This window comes from Falco punctatus, assembly GCF_963210335.1.
Source record: "Falco punctatus genome assembly, chromosome: 4".
Classification (NCBI taxonomy): domain Eukaryota; kingdom Metazoa; phylum Chordata; class Aves; order Falconiformes; family Falconidae; genus Falco; species Falco punctatus.
The window spans coordinates 108,907,404-108,917,699 of NC_137583.1; the positions used below are offsets into that span (position 1 = coordinate 108,907,404).

Sequence of the window (10,296 nt, forward strand, 5' to 3'; positions counted from 1 at the left end):
AACTCTAAAGTTATGTGAGGAGACTTCAATTATCTATAGAGTATGTGCAAATTAAATATACTTGGTTGCAGTGAATTCACTTGCATTGTAACCGACGTGATTTACGCAGGAAACTGAAGCCAAGCTCAAAAGCTAGAGCTGGACTTTTTTTTCCCCCCAGTAAAATAGATAATTTACCAAAAGCAGCACTTTCAGGTTGACCAAAATTATTAAATTCACTAATAAATTATATATTAAAAGTATTACAGGTGAGGAAGAATAGATATTTTGAAAAGCAGAGTTTTTAACATTTGTAAATGTTCCAATCTGAAATACCGTATTAATTAGGAGGTTTACCTAGCTAATTTTAAAGAGTTAATTTTCTTGTAAACCAGAAAATGTCTTTGCTCTTTTTTATTTGCACAGAATTATTAAGAAATTAAGTCATATCAAGTTAACCTAAATTATTATTTTTAATTTCAGTCACTAACTCATCAAGTTATTCATGTATAACTAGTTAGTTACAGCTCACCTGCAATAAGCAAACCAACGACTCAAAAGAAACCTTAAATCTGTTTTTCTTCAGTTCCTGTCCTAGAAACAACCTAATATTCCAACTCATTCCTCTCCTTCATGTCTTCTCTCCAAGATTTTTCCTAACTGATTTTAACAGCTAGTTACAAAAGTGAGCATCAATATCGATGTATTAATGAAAAACAGAACCAACGCTGATATTTTCAAAACCACCTTACTTACAGACTGATTAGGTTCATTAATAAATTAACTAGATAATAATGCCATTTTCAAGGCAAAAGGAAAACAGTATATTCTACAGGAAGGTGCAGGACTTTTTGTTTTGTTTTCAGAGGGGATTAGCTCTTCCAGCCAGGAAGTTTTTACCACAAGTCCAGATTCAGACGGATTTGCTCTCCATCGGACAGTGGTGCAAAATCATCTTTGACATTTACTGAAGCATCAGGCACAGCACTTTCAAAGGACAAAGCTTGTCTTGATTACAGGAAAAGAGGATGCAAACAAGGTGAATACGTGACAGTAAGGAATGTGCCAGCTGTATGCTCCAGGACTGCACTTTTGGAACCCTCTGAAATAGGAAAAACATCCTTCTCTAAACCTTTTAGCTCAAGACGAATATGAGATTCAGTCAGTGTCACTGCACAGGCTTTTGTCAGTGAAAACTCGTGACTGTTCCTCAGTCTTTATGTTATGCTCCATCATAAATTATTAATTTTTGCAATAATAAAATAACTGAGCATGCAGAAGGGCAAAGTATGATTTTACATGTGATATCAGTGACAGCATATTGGATAGTCATTAGTTAATGGACAAATACAAACGCAGGATAAGGTAGACAGGGAGTTCATTGCAAAAAGGCATTAATGTGCCATTACTTTTATAGTGGGAACAGCTTTTACTAGCTAAGTTCCTGTAAAACATACTTGGAGCTTACAGGGATATTAGCAAATGGATCCCTCGCACGGTGATGGACAAAGCTTTTCTCCTAGTTTTGCAAAACATGCTGAAAAACACCACAGAGGCCCAGAAGTTTTATTTGTTATGGGTTAATCCCCACCCCCACCCCCACCCCTTTTTTTTTTTTTTTTTTTGTATAACGAAAAAGGAGGGGGAAAAGAGTGGTGTTTAAACAGCTGACTGGTTTAGAAATACCTCAGAGATGGATTTTCTCATAGCATTTTATCGTTCTCCTGCAATTCTTGACTATAAGCAGAAAATACTTAGTCAAGCAGGGAACGAGACTTAATTCAGCTGTTTACAAACTGAAAAGATCCTTGGCTTCATTTTGGCTGATTTCAGACAAAAATGGCTGGTTGTCAGGATTCCTATTTTATCTTTGCATGCTTATCAGGCATCTCCTAAAACTTTGGTGACCCTCACTTACAGCACGGTGGGACAGCCGGGAAATAAAGCACCTTGAAGTGTAATTTACTCTCTCCTCAGTCACAGCAACTCAAGAGTCCCCAGTTACACCTTCCACACGAGCGCATACACTTCTCACTTCTCAAAACAAGGTGGACACAAGCAGGTATGGGATATGCTTTAGATGACATTATGCTCTTGCCATTTGCTTCTTGCTTTTTCATCATTGAAATTCTTCCTGCTTCCTCTCCCCGTACAGCCAGCCAGCACTGCCACCAGTGCAGGACCAGAGAACCGTTTCAGCCAGAAGGCACCTCTGAAGATCACCTTGTCCAGCCTCCTGCTCCAAGCAGGGCTAAATGCAGCATCACAGCGGGCTGCTGGGGGACTTTTCTAAACAAAGTGTGAAAAGCTCCAGCACCAGAGACTGCACCATCTCTCTAGCCTGTTGCTGTGCCTCGCCACGCTCCTCCTGCGGGAGCCTTTCTGTCTTTAGGTCCCACGGGAATTTCTCTTGCTGAAACTTGTGGCTGTTGTCTTTTGCCTTCAGGCTGCAAAGTGGGGCAGACCCTGCCCCGTCTGTAACTAGCCTGTCAGTAGCTGAAGGCTGCAGTTAGACCCCCTGTTAGGCATCTCTTCCTGGGCTAAATAAACCGAGTTCCCCGATCTCCGCTTCTCCTGATGCTCTCTCCCTGTGACCTAGGGACTATGTCTGTAATGGCATCCGTCCACCGTGCGACTCGCCCACCGCGTGGGTGCCACTCACTGTAAGCCTTTGCAGGCTCACCCAGGAACACGTGCGCAGTTTTGGGGTGCCCATTTTGGGGTTATCCAACAGTCCAAACAGATTTCACCTTGAACTGCTCAAGACTTCGGGCACAGAAGGGTTTTTATTCTCCCCGCAATAGAGAAGTTCTTTCTGAGTCCTCTGGGGATTGTTTGGGTGAACCCAAACATCTGACCCTGAGCCAATCAGTTACTTATTATATCTAATGCTTGTCCTATTTGATAATTGCTGTGCACACGAGACACATGCCAATGTAGACCTGCTGCCGAAATCCAGCGCTCCGTTGCTCAGTGCCGCATGGGGAAGCAGCAGACTCATACTCTTCCTACATACAGCTCAGCCCTATCTACACTCCAAATAGTCCTCTTATGGAGCATTGCTTCTTCAAAACAAGTCTCACCAAGATAAAGAACTATTTTTTTTTTTTTTTTTTTTTTGGGGGGGGAGGGGCAGGGGTAGGTGGAGGAGACTGAGATGGAGTTGCTGCTGGCTGTACTGTCAGTCAAGAACTTGTCCAGGGCACCAGGTGAGACCGAAGTTTAAAAACTCTGGAATGTAACACAGGCAATTGCCACAGTATTATTGCCTTTCTTATCATCTGCAACTCTTCACACTTTGGGGCATTTTCCCACAGAAACAAAACACAAGTAACAGAACCATCAGAAGAGACACGGGCCATCAAAAAGAAAATAAAATGTACAAAGCTTAATAATTTTTCAGTGTACAGCAAGTGAGAAAGCTGCTCATTTTTAAGACCTTTTTAAAATAATAACAACAAAAAAAAATCTCAGCAAACACAATTACCAATTTGGAAGGGAAAGCATTTTCTCTTGAAACAATTCCCAATTTCCCTTGAAACAAACGTTATTTGCCAAAAGCCTGAATTTTAACAATTATTGAACCTTGTTGGAAACTTTTCAATCAACCACATTTCACTTTTCTAAATAGATCTTTATAAATCCATGCTTTTCGAACTAACTCTATACTCAATTTTTCTCTGTAATATTCGTTTATTTTCTCATTATATTTTTATAAATGTTGCTGGTAAGATTTTGTACTTTTCCTGAAGTATGCGGCAGCTCTCAGAGGGCACTACAGAGTCTTGTCAAAACAGTTTAAACTAAAAAATGGCTAGATTAATTGCTGAAAGGGAATTTGCTACATATTCTTGGTTCATTCAACATATTACAGTATCTACTGAATTGCAGTAGCTGCATCAGGTTTTGCTCTGAATGGAAAAAGTTCCATAATGCACAAGACTAGTAAGTACAAAGCAAAACAAAACACCTACTGATGCACAGCAATGTCCCTTATTAATTGTGGTTTAATTTTTTGCCCAAGATGCGATTTCTCTTTCTGAAAAAACTTGAAATTGGAGGTAGAGCTGAGGAGTGCTAATACAGTTTCAATTAAAAAAAAAAAAAGAAAAGAAAAGAAACTGTCATTCCAATGTATATACCTACATCACCACCTTAAGTCATGCAACTTGGGATCTTATTTATGTGATAAATTCTTTCTGACAGGATTGCTTAGGAATAACAGGTTAATTTTGCCTTGCAGCCTCAAATATGTTTGGGGGGATGACACTATATACACATACAGATCCATGCATACAGAGATTTCTGTACTAATCTGTACTCCGTGCAACACATCCCTGTTTCATACTCTAGATTCCAACGGCAAGGAGCTTTGGTTCAGGCAATCCTTAAACCAAACCTTAATTTAGTCTTTTAGTTTGATTTTTCAGCCGATCTTACTTCTATGTGAATTTACAAAAGAAACTCACTTATTCGAAGGATGTCAGAAAACTAAAAAGTATTCAGAGCCATGGGAATTCCTGCAGTCCTGTGAGTGACAGTACAGGAGAAACACAGCTCACATCCTTAGCTGCAGCGAAAGAAAAGTTCACTTCTCTCTGGAAACCAAATGACAACCAAGAACACAGTACTGGAATATTTTTTACATGATACTGAGTGCCCTTAAACTGAGGTCAAGGGAGGATCTGGTCTAGTAAGTTTTTTCTGTTGTGGTTTTTAAGACTCAGTTTGGAAAAAAATAGCTCATGTTAAAACTGACATATAAAATTACTGGTGCTGATGGGCTTTTCCAGTGTGGCAAAACATTCTAACCGTATTATTTTTGACAGGGCTTGTGATAACTAGTTGACATTTAGAGAAAGCATAATGAACTTTTATTATTATTATTTTGCTGCTACTAATGAGCACAGACTTATTGATCTCCAGAAAACAGTGCCCATCTGAACCACATTGCCCATATTCTTTATGGTCATGGAGCAGCACAAGAGCTGTAGATATCTGTAGTAAACCCCTCCATCTTATTATTTATATGAATATATCTTGTATTCATAGTAATAAATAGCTTTAATATGTTTGACTAATGGCTTCAATTTGCAAAATGTCCTGTGATGCTCTTGAATGAAAGATATTATGTTAAAATAATGACCACCACACAAATACAGCTTGTGCTGATCTGAGAGACCACAATTCTCACTCTCAACTAGTAGTTTTACTACAATGTGCAGAAATCTTTCAGCAAATTAAAAAATAGATGTTTTCAGTACAGTTACTCATTTAAACATAGGAAGCTGATGCTACAAGGAAACATCAGGACATAAAATAAAGAATGGAAGTGGGGATGGAATAAACAGTGTTCCGTTAAGTAAATGATACTTTCCTGGCTCTGTCAGGATCCAAAAGCCCTAAAAAGCAAAATGTGTGTCACTGGGGCTGAAAAATAATTCTTTTTTTTTTTTTACAATCAAGGCCTTGAAAATGTGTTTGAAGGAAGTGGAAGGGAAGATGGCAAGCACCACAACACAGAAATTCCACGGCACATTTAAAAACAAACACAAGTACCCCTGTAGAAGGGAAATCAGCCATAAATAGGGATCCAGGGTTCATAGGGCTGGGATCGCTGTGGCTGAACAAGTAGTTTTTCAGGAGGGCACGTCCCAAAGGTAGAGATGTTGCAAACACGTAGGTGCTCAAAGGAATGAAAAGAGGATAGCTTTACAGATTTTATCCAGACCCCATCAAGGCAGCACTCATATTCACTGCAGCAAGCTTTGGACCAGGTTCAACATCCAAACGTAGTCCTCCCTCACTGGAATTGGCTGGTCACGTCAGAAACTGTTTGGGCAAGGTACCCCACCCATGAACAGAGCGCTCAGGGAGAGTATGGTAGTAAGCAACAAACAATTTGTCTCTCTGCCAAGATTCGGAGTTGTGTCTCCTACTCGTTCACCCACTGAGACAATAAAATGAGGGCTATAGTAAGGTTCTATCTCTGAAGCCATCTAAGAAGGAATGCCACATGAATGAGAAGCAAGAGGACCAGGGTTCCTTCGATTTTTATATAGAAAGTGGAAGAAGTGAGTAAGCGATGGGGTACAGAAAGCCACTAGCAGATGGATGCAGTGTTTCCATCAGCTCTTTTTCTCTGGGATATGTAAGGAGGAAGAGGAATAGAAAGGAAATACAAACCTGAGTGTGGAAAGACAGTTCCACTACAGGAATTGCCACATCAGCTAGGTGGAAGACAGAGATATGCAAGTCCATTTGCAGGAGAAAGAGAGCATAAACACAGTTAAGTGGATATTAATGAACGCTAAACAAGGATGGCAAGCCTGCTCTGAACTTACAAATCACATCCGCATTAATACCAAATGAGTTCATTAAGATTAACATTATTATGATGAGTATCAAAGGGATTAAAAGAGATTATGGCAAATAAGAGAGTCAGATAGGAATGAGATGTAATTACCTTCATATCTGGTTTATCTATAGCTGCAGAGAAAGACCCAGCATTCACTTCACACCGAAGGAACCTAACTCACATTTTGATCTGAAGTGTAATTTTCGGCAAAGCTGATCTCAACAGTTTGGGCTGAACGCGGCCCAGGCATGTGCAGGACGACCAAAAGAAGGGTGGGAAGGTGAGGAGAGAGAGACGGGAAGGGTGGAGAAGGCCTGCTCCTGCCCCAGCACCCTCACCCAAGTGCAGGAGACAACTTGGTCTCGTGCCCGCCGGGTCCAAAAGGTGATGCGAGGCCAGCCCTGCCACCACCTCTGCCCAACATCTGGCCTGCCATGACCGCAGCACTCAGTACACCGACTCTGAAAACTTCACTGGGCTTCACAAATATCAGCCAAGCCTTCCAAAAATGTTTGAGGGAAATAGTCTCACTGTAAAGCTAGGAAAATCGAGGAATACAGGGGCAGAGGTGTCATAATCAGTGAAACAAAAAGAAACTCTCATTTTTACCTCTTGCTTTTGTATGGCAGCTGCAGAGCCCATTCTTTTGTGCATGCAGAGACCAGCTAAGGAGCACCAAATTATGGCTTAAAATCACACACAGCTTATAGAGCGGATATTCTGCCAATGCACACATTCAACGATGCAGGCGGAAATGTTACTTGGGATCTTGGTGGGGAAAATTTGCTGGGACTCTTCCAGCTGGGCTCTGCTCTGAGCAGATTGCCTTTCTTCACCGGCCGGCTGCGCACGGTCAGCTCTCCAGTGCAAACATCACTTCCCAGCCCTGGTGTGTTTGGCCTCTGGTTTGTTTGACAGGTTACATGTGCTTCTGACTGTATCTTCTGATGCTCTTTTTCAGAATGCCGTTAACGTTTCTCTTGGCTGCTGTTTAAAAATGAGGTCTCTAAAGATATCATCCTTCAATATGAAAATCCTCTTGCCAGAAGGGCTGGCTTCAAACATGTTGAGGCTGACTGTCAGAATTGTTGACTTCTGACGATGGAGCAGCAAGTCCACAGCCTTACCTGCACGTCGGCTTCAAGGCAGCAGCTAGCACTGGAGGAATCCAAAACGGGCAGCTACTTTCATTTTTTTGTTGTCCAAGATGAATGTGCATTTCAAGAGCACCTGTCAAGCACAACCAGAGGTGTCTGGCTCTCGTCAGGGCAGTTATACCTCATTAATTATAAGCTTTGTTGCTTCAATAGGCAATACACACACACAAACACGTGTGTGTGCACGTGTGTGTATGCATATGGAATTTACAACTGCAACTTTTTGAAAGAAGCCTTTAAAACTGGTTGTTGTTGGTTGTTTGTTTTTTTTTTCCTGTGGTGCTGTGTTGAGATCAGTTAAGTAGCAAAAGTGAACTGTAACTTGGAGTTACAATGCACTTCTGGAAGGGAAGCAGGATTCACATTTTGACACCCTCTACCTAACTTCGCCAAGCACAAATCAGCAGGGTGGAGAAGATGAAGTTGCTTTGTGGAAGTTGCGAGCACAAGGCAGGGTCACCGGTCAGTCCACAAAGACTAAAGCACCAAGATGTTCTCCTTTGTGGCTAGACAAGTGACACTCCGATCCCCCATGGAAGGCAACCCGATGCCCAAAGATGTCAAGGCCACACCACACCAAGTATTTATCTGTGTTTTTATAAAAGAAATAGTAAGGATGCATTTCTGCATAGGCAAAGATGAAGCACGACAGTCTGTCATCCTCTGCCCAGTGTCTTGCCAACATGGCTGGACGCTACACTGATGGACTTTCCTGCACAAAGTCTCCAGCCAGAAAAGGCAGGAAGCGAAAGAGTGAAGGCAAGTCCACCTCAGCATCGGAAGCAGGCAGGCAAAGGGAAGAATCTACTCTGCTTTACTCTGATGGTCTGCAGAGCTGCACTTCCCAACGTTTCTAGGAGAAAATATGAGTCAGAAATCCTACGGGAACTCCTGCAGCAGCTCAGCTCCCTCCACAACCCACACATCCTCAACAGAGCACTGCGCAATCTAATCCATATGGTATATCTGCACCGCAACGTGGGCCAGAGCCGGGCGCGGCCTTACGTTAGGCTCTCAAGTGATAAAAGTTTGGCACACGAGCAACTGTTTGTGCTTGAGCAGTCGGCTGAGGAGCTTGGAAATCAGGGCATTTAGGAAAAACCTGTGAGTAAAGTGCGCGGACGAAACAGCTAGGCACAAGATGGCTTTGCGGAGGGCTGCCAGGGGGAAGGGAAGGCCGGAGCTGGGCAGGGGCTCTTGTTCAGATGGAGATGGGGAGGGTTTGCCATCACTGCAGAACTGTTTGGTATCTCCCTCAGTCAGGCCCCAGTACAGGTTGCAAAAAAAACCCTCCAAACCCTCAAGAGTGTGTTTAAGGCTTTCTTTAGCCAAGCAAATCTGTGGTCCGCTGCTGATCCAGTGCTTCCCTCCAAGACAGAAACTCCCTGAAGAGGGCACTTCCGAGAGCAGCATCTTAAGAGCAGACAGCTCTTGACACAGAAACCTGATACAGAGCTCCTCCAGCAGAGTGGGTATCCTGAGGACACCAACACACACCTGGTATCTCACGTTCATCCCACATCTAAACACAAGCAATGCCCGAGCAGGGGCTTAGTCGGTGTCAAACTGTGTGGCCCACCCTACAGGTGATGTACTGAGAGCGCCCTTGGGGAAGAGGTACCTTTTCTCCCTCCCACCCAGACCTAGAGGCTGTTAGCTCCGTGGAAAAAGGAGTAAAACTTGTGTAAGGAGGCAGGCAGGCTTCGTAACACCAGCACAGTGCTCTGTCCTGCAAAGGCAACGCACGTGGGTAAGACGCCCCAACTCCTCGGGAGTTTTCGAGAGCAGGACCGTGACACGGGGGGATCTGCCGTGCAGGGTCGGGACCTCGGCAGTTCCAGCAAGGGGTGGAGAGCAGCCCATGGAACAGCAACAAGCCCAGGGTGAGCTATGGATCAGAATGCTGCTGACAGGTGCTAGGGATGAAATGCCGATGTTCCTCGGGATGAGCTCTGCAAACCGCCTCCCTTAAATGCTTTATTTTCTCCAGCCGATCTCCAGCAGTAGGAGCTTTTACTCGCTCTGCTAGGCAGAGGCTGAACTGCTCTCTTCGTACAGTTTCAAATTCGCCAGCTACGCTCGAAGAACCACCCCTTTCTGCCTTTGCCTTTCTCTTTTCACTCTCTCCGGGCTTTTTTTGAAAGCGACACCCAGTTTCAAGCCATGTAAAAAAAATATCAAAAAACCCTGGTGGAAAATAATTTGCAGCTGTGATAATATCACATTTTTTAGAATACCGTAATATAGTTTTACTTTTAATAATAAAAGATAAAAAAGGAGAGTCTGCGAATAATTAGAGAGTGCAGTCTGAAGCCAGTTACAGTCACTGCAATTGATAATAAACTTAAAGCCCCTTGACAGCAGGTAAATGCTGTGCAACCCTGACCCCCTTCCTCTCACATTACTTAACAACCCTGCAGTTCCAGCATTACATCACCGTCCAAGCCATTGGTTCCTGCATTTTAACTCTCTCCCTGTCTCCTCCGATTAGGAGCAACACAATGATGGGGGGCGGGGGGGGGGGGGTGGGGAGGGGGGGTGGGGAGGGAAAGAACCAAAACACAACAAACCACCCAACTTCTCTCAAGTTTGCTGTGCTCCTTGTTTGGGTTTGGTTTGGTCCAAAAAAACAGTTTCTGCTGCTAAGAGTAGAGGCTGCACGCACCAGAAAACAAACTCTGTCGAAGTGGAAGAGAGAGTGGGAAAGGGGGACTAGGGAGGGGAGGAGGAGAGGAGGAGGAAGGCAAGAGGGGGTGAAAAGTATATAAAAATCAGAAAAGGAAAAGAAAATTAAAAACAAAC

General features: G+C 43.2%; 1 protein-coding gene across 2 annotated transcripts in view; it reads right to left on the reverse strand.

Moving 5' to 3' along the window:
* Window positions 1-10,296, reverse strand: part of CREB5 (cAMP responsive element binding protein 5) — a 338,565-nt gene that overhangs the window by 92,620 nt on the left and 235,649 nt on the right. The window lies entirely within an intron of this gene.